The following is a 12,031-nucleotide window of genomic DNA, read 5'->3' as shown; positions in this document are numbered from 1 at the left end:
CATACACAAACAAAACACACACAAAGAACTTTCAAAAGTAGTCCTCAGACTGCGCCAAGACAAGTCAGTCCGCAGACTGCACCAAGACAAGATAGGCTCTAGCCCCAGGCCTTTTCAAGAATGAACCAAATTCAACAAGTGGCCTGGCAGAATGTTGAAAAACACTCCGTATCACAAGGGTCTGCAGACCCACCAAGTTAACCAAGACGGCGCCATTTTATTTTCCAAGAATCAAGATAAAACTCACCTGGACCACACAGGTCAAACAAGAGTATTCTCCACTGCCGACTCTTTGAACCAAACGATCAGATCCAAGGGTTTGGCCTTTTCAGGATCCTATCCAAGATGACCGCTACATGAGGGGCCACCTGATCAGATGGGGGCAGCTGTGAGAACCAAGCTCTGTCATATGGGGATCCCCGATCTGCCCATCCGACCGGACGCAACCCCAACCCACACTACCTGACTATGGGCGGAATGGGTCACCTGGTGGAGTCCCTGTTCGGGTGCCAACTGAAGGAAGTGACCCAATTAGGGCCACCCGGGTCGCTCTCAACCTCAACTAGCCTTCCAAGAAATGAAGAGTCGATGACGCAGTAGAGAATTCAATCTAACGGGTTTATTCACAAAGTACACTGCAGTGGAGTCCAGTCTGACCAGCCTCCTATGAAGGCTGACGAGGGACTAACTCTAACTAGCATAAATTTACATTATGTATGTTACAGAGCCCACAAAGACCCGCCCATTATGGAAAAACACTGGTAGATGTCGTAATACAATAGGGGTACAGAACATAAGTTTCGATTCCACAGCCTGGTACAAGCTATCTACTGCCCAAGGTCATCTGGCTTATCCTCCCCAACAGACAGTTGGGCGAAGGCCTCCTCTAACGGGAAAGGCATGCGTTAATGAGTAAAATTCAGCTTTATGAGAAGCGAAACTTACCAAGGACGATTTCTCGTAAATGATCGACCAGCAGTTTTGATTATATTACAAGATGGCGTCTGCTTAGAGGTAAAATGGTGGCACAGATGTCAACCTAACTTACATAGCGTCTGTGCTTATTAATTGCGTATGTATACAACGAGAATGTATTATAAAATAGCTATATAAATTCTAACATAATACCAAGTAAAATACTGGTAATATGGCGATAACACGTTTAAATTCTAACAACATACCTGAAGGAGAGTACATAGAGTTGAAGAAGCCACAGGAGAGCCACTGTTCCTATGTGAATGACACCCTTTAAATACTCCAACTGGGAGCAAGGCCTGCAAAGTACGCTGTAAGAATTTTGTTCAAGAAGGAACAAGGAGGGGGGGAAATGAAGCAGGGTCCGGTTGTACCATATACTGCCTCAGCCATTGTTCCCACATATGAATCATGAGAGTCTTGAATGTCCCTGCCAACCAGTAGACAAGATTGTGCTAAACTGCAGTAGGCCTCATGCCCGTCTACAAAATTGGATTTATCTCTCCTGTGAAGGACACAAACCTCAGTTTACTGCTTTTCTTATAAACAAGACACCAAGCCCCTGCTGTCAGCCCCTGTCCTTTGCGTGTACATCTTTCTGAACATTGAGAAGATGTAGCAATAACAGGATGCATTTGTCATCTAGAACAACAAGATGGGCTAAGAGTAGGAGAGGAGACCAACCACAACTTTGCACAGCTTCTCACCTGATGTTTTGCTAGCTTTGGAAACTAAGACAACGACCTGGCTTAAAATAAAACAATAACCTTTTAATATAGCATGTACCTTATAAGTAGCTTCCGCTTTAAAATTTCCGAGAAGTGACGCAAATTGTTTTCGATAAAATGTTCAGCTTTTTTATGTTCTGTGGTCAACACCTGCCAATATTTAGTCTTTGCGGTCAACAGTTCCTCATTAAAAATGCATAAAAGGACTGTTCACTGACCAGCTCATTGATCACCTCATATAGTGTAATCACATCGAGGTGCTCCCGGCTAGCTGTTTGATTTATTGATTGAGTGAACATTTGATAAGGTTGTGCTTTGATATTCAAATTCCATGCCATGATATTGAACCTGCCAGACTGCATGTTTTTACTCTTGATTAGTGATGTGTCTTTGACACTTGTTATTTGCTAGATTGTATAGTGCTACTTTTGATTAACGATGTGTCTTTTGACACTTGTTACCTGTTTGTTTTAAATAAATAGTGCCACTCCTGACTTGATTCCTGCTTTTCAAAAGTGTGTCTTGTTATTTAAGATAATTATTCACTGTCAGTTCCTGTGGTGAAAGAACCACCCTCTAACATTAGCGAGCTTGGTTGTTTGCCTCAGGGGTATAAGAATATCACCGGGCTGTTGTCAGCACGGGTCATAGAACTTCTAAAGGAATTTCACAACCAGGCATTGTCCTAGTTCAATGACATTTATTTGATGGATTATGACCTTCTAGACAAGAGTAGATACCATAGCTCTGGGATTTACTCACATAGGGTACAAATTAAACTCAGTTTTCTGTTTCTCGGATACAAGCTGTCAAGTAAAGGCAAAAGACTTGTGTTGCACTTCTTAGAGAAATGTGCACTTTTACAACCACCAAACCCATTGAAGGAACTTCAATCTATATTGGGATTCCTAAAGTTTGACAGGATTTATATTGCAGAGTACGCAGAACGGGTAAAACCAATCTATGACTTGATTTGTCCAGACCTTTTAAGCACACATTGGACAACTGAACACAAGCAGATTTTATGTTCAGTGCAAACTGATATGCTAGCTTCAAAGCACTTACACACACATATAAACAACACAAACCTGGTGATCCGTACAATTGCGGTGCATCAGGATATACCTACGTTACATTCAACGGGGTAGACACTGTACCAATTGCATATTAATCGCATTTATACACTAATGCTGGGATGCATTTTGCACTGTCATGCCGTTTCCACTAATCCTTAGGATCTGAACGTTTGTGGACAACATAAACTGAGGTGCTTAGACTGATTTCATGCACCCATCAGCATATGTTGGCCTAGAGACCAGCTAGGTCCCAATGCCACCATATGCCCTCCTAACCCAAACAAGGAGCAAATGGTTTCTGGCAACTACTAAACATGACAACCCTGACCCCTCAGTGATCGTGGTAACAGATCTAGGACCTTTTCACTCAGAAACTCATGCGTTCTTGTTCTCAGAGAAGTATACAGAGAATGCACAATGGGACATTTTCAATATATTTTTTGAACCAATGTTATTCCTGTATCGAATACATGTGATGCGATAATCAGTAGACAGAAGCAGATGAAAGTGATTACATGCACCAAAAGGGTAAATAACAGATATAGTTCCACCATATATGCAGTGTATATATGCAAGCATATAGCACAAGGTAGTAATCAGGCGTACTCCTACTATGCAATCCCTACTCTCTGTATGTCTAGAGTGTATGCAGGTGTGGGGCCAAGAATCCCCCCACAGGATGATCCAGCCCTATTACCTGACGGGAAAGAATGTAGGACTCCTTCTTGGTCACAAACTAGACCCCCTCATGGAGATGTTAGACAGATTGATGAAGATAGAACGGCATTTGTACATCTTGCATAAAAGGCCTTGTACCCATTGTTTGAGGCATCATGATAATGTTGCGCCAAGACAGATTTATATGCAAAGCAGTTTGAGAGAAACAAATCCAACATTGTTACGCACATGAATATGTGCAAAAGGTCACAGTAATAATGGTATTGTGCAGAAAAGAGGACAATGTTAGAAAATGTGCAGCAGTGCTACATGGGCCTAACTGGGGCACATAACAGAAGTGACTGAAAAAATTCTGACGGCTGTTCAAACTGCTGTGGTGAGAGAGAGCATTGGCTCAGGGGTAACAAATAATTGTTGAGACTTCAGAGCCAGCCTTAAAGGCTGTCACAAAGGCCAGTGTTCCCAATGCTAAAGCATTACATCCAAGATGGATACAATGGGCCAACTCTCTTACCCGCAACAAATGTAGAATACAGATTTGATTCTACCCTACAAACAGAACCATACCTGCAGTGTGAAATGAATACCCTTTGCCTAACAAAGTCATGCCTTTTGATCAGTATGACAAATGGGACAAATGGGACAAAACAGCAATACTCAGCAGCGTGCACCGATGTTAAGGGTAGAATTGAAGGATGGTGCATTCCCTACCTAACAAGACCAACATGCAGTCACTAGGTGATTGCAAAGTGCATCTGGAAGAACTTAGAGCACTGATTCTGGCACTTGAGAATACAGAACTCCGATAACCCTCAATCATAGTGTGTGATACGTATTATTGTGTCCAGTCTTACAATGAGTATCTACACTACTGGAGCCAGAATGGATTCAGAGGTTCTAAAGTGTACACCATAAACCACAAAGCACGTTGGGGACAGGTGGCTAATCTGAAAGAATGCTTGTCACAGACTCATGTGATTCACACTGTGCGTCATCAGCATGTAGGAATACACATTGCAGGGAATTCCATGGCTGATAAAGCTGCAAAAGTAAAAGACAAAAACTGCTGCTGTTGCTGCGATTACTCATTTTAGTACAAGGATAGATGGAGACATTATGACCGCTGTCAACACTGCACATGATGACACCCACTTGCAGAAAGACTTTCCAGCAAAGTACTCTTACCAGTTAAGTGAGAAAAACATACCATTTGCTCGTATTCCCGGAGTGGGGGTATAGTAATACAAAATTCAGATCGCTAGTTAGGTTTAATCCTAGCAGCACATTACGGCCTAGCATCTGCACATGCAGGGGTGCAGGGGTAGCGGCTACAATTTTACTATTGCAGCAACAGTACTGGTGGCCAGGTCTTTATAAATGGATTAGGGACTTTGTATTTAAATGCGACAACTACCAGCAGATGAAGGGTTCCACTGTAGCACGTCCACCAGAGAAACTTCTATTAATATCAAACAAGCCACTTGCTTGTGTTTATCTAGACCACTGGGGCCCCTTACAATCAGATGGAGCTTACAATTACATCTTGGTTACAGTGGATTCCTGCTCTAGATTACTATGGGTATGGCCACAGTGATCGGCTGACTCCTGAACTGTTATCAAAGATCTGCAAGTTTTTATCGCTGACATACGCAGTTGGCACATTCCATTCGGACCGGGGGCTGGTGTTACAAAGACACCATGGGAGGGAAAATTGTGTGTGACCGTGTGGTACTCCTCCCTCTACCATCCTGAAGGAAACGTGCTAGTGGAAAGGAAGAATCAATTCTTAAATCAGTCTTTATCAGTGAGGGTATTAGGCTCAGGTTGCAGTTGGGTCCATCACCTATATGGGGTCCATAGAGCCCTCAACAATCTGCCTAAAAAAAAAATCCCTGGGTAGTCAGATGGCCTATTTGATCCTGTTTGGGGATCAGATGTCGGTAACTTGACCTCAACAGTCCCACCACAGTGGTGGCAGAAACACACTTTCATGTAACATTTCCTATACACTGATTTACACACGTATGATTGATTGTCTCTGTGTGATGTAAAGTGCTCGGACACCCTACACTGGTATGAGTGGCGCTATATAACTAATTCAATGCATCTGAGAGAGTGTGGTTATGGTGACTTGGTCACTGTTAAAGGGTGCTAGTGAAATAATCTTACACATTTTATGATTTTATAATATATAATTCCACTTATATCTCTCTCTTTTTTTTCATTTTTATCCCTTATGCCCACACAGGGAGGGCAGGTAGGATAATGTTAGCCTCGGTGTCTTAAATAGAATTCAGATTCTCATGGCACTTTATTTGGAAAATCGCCATTTCATTACAAGACGGAGATTATCATGCATGCTGGTAGCCCCGCATTCTTTTAGAGCATAATTTAACAATGGAATTGGGCCCTTCAGCAGATGGTTCGTTGTCTCTTTCTACAGGTTTACGCATCCACAGATTGTAGGCTATCGCAAAATAACTATTCACTAACTTCCTAAAACGCTGCACGAAAATGTAACCTTGACTTAAATTTTCAACTTTCTCCTATTTAATTTATTTTGAATGGCTCTCTCCTTCCCTTCTACATGCCTCCTGTGTATATAGACTACTCTGTTGAATGCCTGCCTGTCTGCTTTATTCTCTTTTTTCTTTAAAACCATATTCCTGCTACCTAACAATATCTATTAATTTGTATACACCATTTGTTAAGAAACTGGAAGAGATGCATGGAATGGTTTCTTTGAGAGCATAAAACGAATCCCAATATAAGCAATGAATGGACTAACCGCTACATTTTGGATCTGGAGTAGCTTGGTACTTGCCGCAAAGCACTTAAATGCCTGGTATGGGGCAGTAAGCGCTGTATACATGCAATTTCAATTTCAAGGAGAAAAAATAATCAGGAAAGAGAGAAGCTGCCCTAAACGGGCTGCGCCTTTCAAAACTTAAATTCAGAGTAAACCCTCTTTGGCCATGTTTACAACTAGCGATGTACTTCCGGGTTGATGAGAAATACTGAATCCCACCACATCCCCCACTTTTTATTAGTAGAATCTCTCCAGCATTTCTCTCACATGTTCATGTAACAGATCTGGACTGGTGCTGAAATAATTTTACAGTTCTAAAATAGGTTTGGAAAAGCGCTGTGAGCTTGTTTTGAAAGTCTTTAAAAACTTGCTTAGGTTTTATACATTTCAATGTACGCAATGGTTTTAATTAATACAGTATAATAAGACTAATGGCCCTCTTGCACCCTACGCTGACTTATGACTTCCATGATGAAGTTTCACTTGGCTTGTGTTTTTATGACCTGGGAGTGTTTTTGCCCTCTCTGACGCAGGTGCAGGAGACAGCGAGGAGCGAGTGAGGTAGTGTGAGAACAAAGACGGACAGAAGCAGCCGCAGGTGAGATGAGATGCGACCTCTTTTAGAACATTTCAAATGATGACTAGTTTTTCTCTTTCCTATATTCATAATAAATCATGTTTATATATTTATGTGCTTATGCAGTTATGTATATAGATGTCAGTAAGAAGTCGCCAGTGGTCACGGTCGGTGGCGGCTGGTGACATTTGAAAGTGGTGTGGCGTAAAACAATTGTTGTATTTTATTGCGGCCAGCGAGAATAGCGAGCGCGCCTGACCCACCTAAGGAGGGCTGGGGGGGGAGAAGTGGGCATTTTTGTCATTGGGGGCCCGCCGCGCACAAGGTGTGCGGCAGGTCCAGGTGCCATTCTTTTGAGGCCAGCTGGTTATGCGGGCCCAGGGGCACAAGGGGGTGCTGTGGTTTTCAGAGCAGCGTAGTGGGGGGTGTGCCATGGGAAGGGCTAGCAAATCCAGCTGTAACTCCCTTTTCTTCTTTTGTAGAGTCCCGGAGGCAAGGAGCTGCTGGTTCAAGAGTCATCGGGCAGTCTGGCAACTAACATCTGCTTCCTGCTGCACAGAACTGGTAAGACTACGTTTTGGTTTCTGTATACTTCCGGGGAGATGCTCCTGCAACTAAACTTGTACAAATTTGTTTCGCGCGGTTAGGTTTCACTTTCTTTGCAGGTGGCTCCTTCCCCTTCTTCCCATTTTTGCCCAACAGTGATGCTTATGTTTTTTATGTTTACCTCGCACCCCCACTGCCCTCCACAGACTAAAAGTTGCCGAGCGGGACCACACAAGTGTGCCATTTCCCTTCGAAGGACCTCTGCCTACCTGTATGTTAACGCGCCATGTATGCAACTTTGCTTCAGAGTCCCATGCATTTCTAACCGCGTTTACCCTATGCTTGCTTAACTTTCCACCCAACAACTGCAATGTCCTTTTCCCCTTTGGAACACATCTAGTAACAACAAATATATTTGTAGGTGAGTAACGCGAGTGTGCCACAAGCCAGAGATCTTTTGCATTCCAAGCGGCCAGGAAGCCACCACAACAAAAGCCCGATGGAGAAGTTTATGCAGCCTTTGAAGACTGTGAAGCACCGATCACATCTACCCACCCATATAACTGCAGCAGATCGGGCCAAAGAGTACAGCGCTGTGATGCATGCGGATGGTGGTGTGCTGTTTTGCAGTGTGTGCAATGTGGCGGTGGATCACATCCGGAAGCACACTGTTGATATGCATGTGAAATCCCAAAAACACTTGAAGCGCTGTTCAGATGATCCAGACCCTCACTCTTTGCCTAAACGTGCCCGTCAGATGACTGTCAACGCACTTTTCACAAAGAGTACAGCTGCCGGTGCCTCAAACCAGGAAATTATAGGTGAGTGGGTCAATGTCTGCACAGCGCTGAACATTCCGCTGAGCAAAACCGACCACCCTGTGCTGCGCAAGTTTCTCCATGAGCGAGTGCGAAATGGTGGAGCAATACCTGGAAGTCATCAGCTTCAAGAGCGGTATCTCCCAGAGAGATATATAGTAGCCAAGAACGAGCTGAAAGAACACTTGCAAGATCAGAAGATCAGTGTTATATTTGATGAAACACCTGATGCTGAAGGGCGGTGTGTATTGAATGTGTTATTTGCAGTGGTCTCTGCGCAGGGTGGCCGTAAGATCCACACCCACCTAGCAGACACAGTGTTCCTCTCACAGTGCAACCATGGGACTGTAGCGCAAGCAGTTGTGAAGGTGCTCACAGAGTACAACATAGCCTTTCAGGACGTTATTTCCTTTAACACTGACAATGCGGCATACATGCTCAAGGCATACAACACTGTTTTGAGAAATCTGTACACAAACTCCATACATATCACTTGCTTGGCACACATAATGCACCTTATTGGAGAGTCATTTAGGAAGCCTTTTGTGGAGCTAAATGCTTTCCTCCTGTACTTCTCGCGCATCTTTTACATGGCCGGGAGCAGAAAGAGAAGGTACCTGCACCATCTTGCTGAGAACCATGGGATGAAACCACGGATGGCGCCTGATCCTTGCAGTACCCGGTGGAATTCTTGGTTTGCTGCTGTCCAGTACCATTGCAAGCATTTTGAGGCCTATGCTGGGTTTGTTGAGTCTGAGATGCAACTCAGCAAGTCCCCCCCAGATTCCCTTGAAAATCTGCAAAGGATTTTGAACAGCGACGAAAGAAACTGCATAAAAGTGCAATTGGACATTGTGGCCGAAAAATGCCAAAACATTTTGCATCTGATGGACTTATTCCAGAGTCAGACACCAGTGACAATGAAGGTGTATGATTATTTGGAGGACCTTCACATAGACCTAACAAACAATTCAGTCCTCACTTTGGAGTCACTACAACCATTTCTGCAGACGACTGCAGGGGCTAAATTAACTCTGACACAGAAAAAAAAGATAACAGCCCAGCTCAATGAAGCTTTTGAAAATTCTCTGGAAAAGGCGGGCAAATACATGGGGGAGGCCCAACCGGGCATTGGGTTCTTGAAGCAAGTGCGCCTTTTCAATCCTGCACGACTCTGCATCCTGCCTAAGGACAAGAGTGCATATTCTGCCATCCCTGGTTTCAGCGAAGTCCCCGATCAGGAGCTTTGCCTCTACTTTGAACATGTAGGCCCAGAAGCAGTACAGGCATCTGTTTCTGGGGTGATTGACACTGACCTTTTTTGGTGTGGGATGGCTGACCGCATTCCAGTCCTTTCACAGCTTGCAGCTGTGTACAAGGACTGTGTGACCAGTTCTGCAGATGCTGAAAGGAGCAACAGCATCTACAAAATGATTTTGTCAGCCAGACGATGGTCCCTCTCAGAGCAATCCATCCGGCATTATTGTTCCTGCATTATAATCAGCAGCACAATATTGGGCTACATTTGGACTGCTCAGAAGAACTGCAAGATTAACACGACAAGCATACAGGTACCCTGGGCATTTATTCAGTAACAGGTTAATGTCCTATTTGTAGTCTTGAAGACAAACAAAGTCTCTACATTGTAAATAAACCAAATATACATAGCTTCATGGTGTTAAATAACTCAAAAAACAAAGAGATCTGTGTTTGTTGTAGGATAAACTGCCAAATAAAACGCCGCTAAATTGCCGCTAAATTCCCATATTTGTGCCGCTAAATTTCCATATTTGTGCCGCTAAATTTGCGAATCCATGCCGCTATATCCTGGGGGGTCTGAGTGTCCCTCAGTATGGATGACATGTGACTCACCTTGTAGTCTTCTGACTTATGTAAAATCTCCTATACACTGATTTACACACATATGATTGTCTCTGTGTAATGTGTGTGTGATGTAAAGTGGTCTGACACCCTACACTGGTATAGGTGGCGCTATATAACTAAATACATCTGAGAGAGAGTGGTTATGGAGACTTGAGGGGGCACTGTTAAAGGGTGGTAGTGAGGGAGTCCGTGGGGGACGGCAACAAACATTGCTGCCCAGGGCGCAATGCATAGAGAGCGCTCAAGTGCATTTCCTGCAATTGTCTGCAGCGTCTCAGAAACTTCTTACCTCTGGGCATTCCCTTGTGAGGTGTAGAAAATTAGCACACCCCAACGCACGTCTGTGATCAGTCCTGTGTAGTTTCTCTGGTGTGGGATATAATCTATGCAGGTACTTGACATATATAAGGCGGTAGTTAGGGGACAGCGCACATGCTTTGGCACAGCAAGACCGCCACTGGTCATCGGTGAGTGGAGCTCAGCGTCCCATGCTCCATGGCCTGCAGTGGCACGCACTGACGCACTCTCATGCATACTAGCCAGTAGCGGTCCGTGGAGGGAGTTCGGTGGGGCAGAGAGGCGAGGCGGGGAAATGTAAACACCGGAATATGGATGAACGGAGGTAAGTACACATGTAAATAAATAAAACGAATTTCGTTGCGCACGCTGCATCGCATTTTGCGATGCAGCGCAAGCAAAGGAATTCGTTTTATTTATTTAAATGTGTACTTACCTCCGTTCATCCATATTCCGGTGTTTACATTTCCCCACCCTGTCCCTCCCCCGCCCCGCCTCTCTGCCCCACCGAACTCCCTCCACGGACCGCTACTGATACTAGCATATAGCAACGTGCTCAGTCTACCAGGTGAAGGAGAGGTACCAATCGTCACAAGTACCTGGAAGATGGGCGGGGCGTCCGGGAATGAGACATGAGTTGCCCAAACCGCTGCACTCAACTGGTGATACGTAAATGCATCCAGAGCAGTGACATGGGGCCCCAGAAGTATTGGTTGCAGTGTTACATATTATCAATCTGGGTATATGGACCTCAGGGTGGGCAGCTGCCTGTTAGTATGGGTGCTTCCATACAGGGTGATGGGAAACGGGATGAGCGGCCCCGATGAGGCAAACAAATGGTCCAGTTTCACCCTCCTCATACGCTCCACCCAAGCCCACACCATACACCTAACTGTGTCAATTTGTGCTCGGGGTCGTCTGACAGAATGTTATCTGCAGGGAACACGGCACCGCCATATCGTGTTCAGTGGCCCTATGGGAAAGAGCCATTAATGAGGAAAGTGCGCTTGAGTGAGTAATAGTAAAGGCCAATGTCTGGGGCCCTCAGCCGTCCCTGCTTGAAAGGGAGCATCAGCACCTCCCAAGCTATCCGGGGTCCTTGACACCCAGCCTACGCAAGCGACACCAAGTGATGATTTTGAAAACAGAGCAGCAAGGGCATCAGCAGATTAATTAATAAGTTAAGGAATTTCAGTTGGATCACCATCTTGCCGATAGCAAACCTCCCCATTAAGGAGGGTGGGAGATGATACCAGCTCTCCACACAGTCATCCAGCCACGTCATCAAGGCCCGTAATTATCATGCCATAGATTGTCAATATCCCTACTGAGCCAAATCCTAAGGTATTTTACAGGACCATCTGCCCACTCAATTGGGCATTCAGGGGAGAATTTCTGAGTCGCATTGTTAAGGGAAATAGGATAGGCTTTGTTTAGTTATTCATGACTCTGGACAGGCCACCAAATCTAGTAAATTCCATAACCAAAGGGTCTAGATTGGATCATGGGTACCTGATGTAGAGCATCACGATGTCAGCGTACATGGATACAACAATTCTGTGGGGTGTAAAAGCGTGATGTTGTCATATCGCAAGCAGCTGCATGGCTATTACAAATAATATTGGTGATAGAGGCAGCCTTGC

General features: G+C 44.6%; 1 long non-coding RNA gene across 1 annotated transcript; it reads left to right on the top strand.

The window, feature by feature from the left end:
* Window positions 1-6,797: 6,797 nt before the first annotated feature.
* On the top strand, window positions 6,798-7,996 carry LOC146810804 (uncharacterized). Its single transcript, XR_014965736.1, has 3 exons — window positions 6,798-6,864; window positions 7,326-7,407; window positions 7,811-7,996. It is a non-coding gene; the product is annotated as an uncharacterized LOC146810804 (long non-coding RNA).
* Window positions 7,997-12,031: the final 4,035 nt, after the last annotated feature.

The sequence above is a fragment of the Triturus cristatus genome, chromosome 7 (genome assembly GCF_964204655.1).
Source record: "Triturus cristatus chromosome 7, aTriCri1.1, whole genome shotgun sequence".
In the NCBI taxonomy this organism is placed as follows: Eukaryota; Metazoa; Chordata; class Amphibia; order Caudata; family Salamandridae; genus Triturus; species Triturus cristatus.
This window is presented reverse-complemented; position numbering and strand designations above follow the sequence as displayed.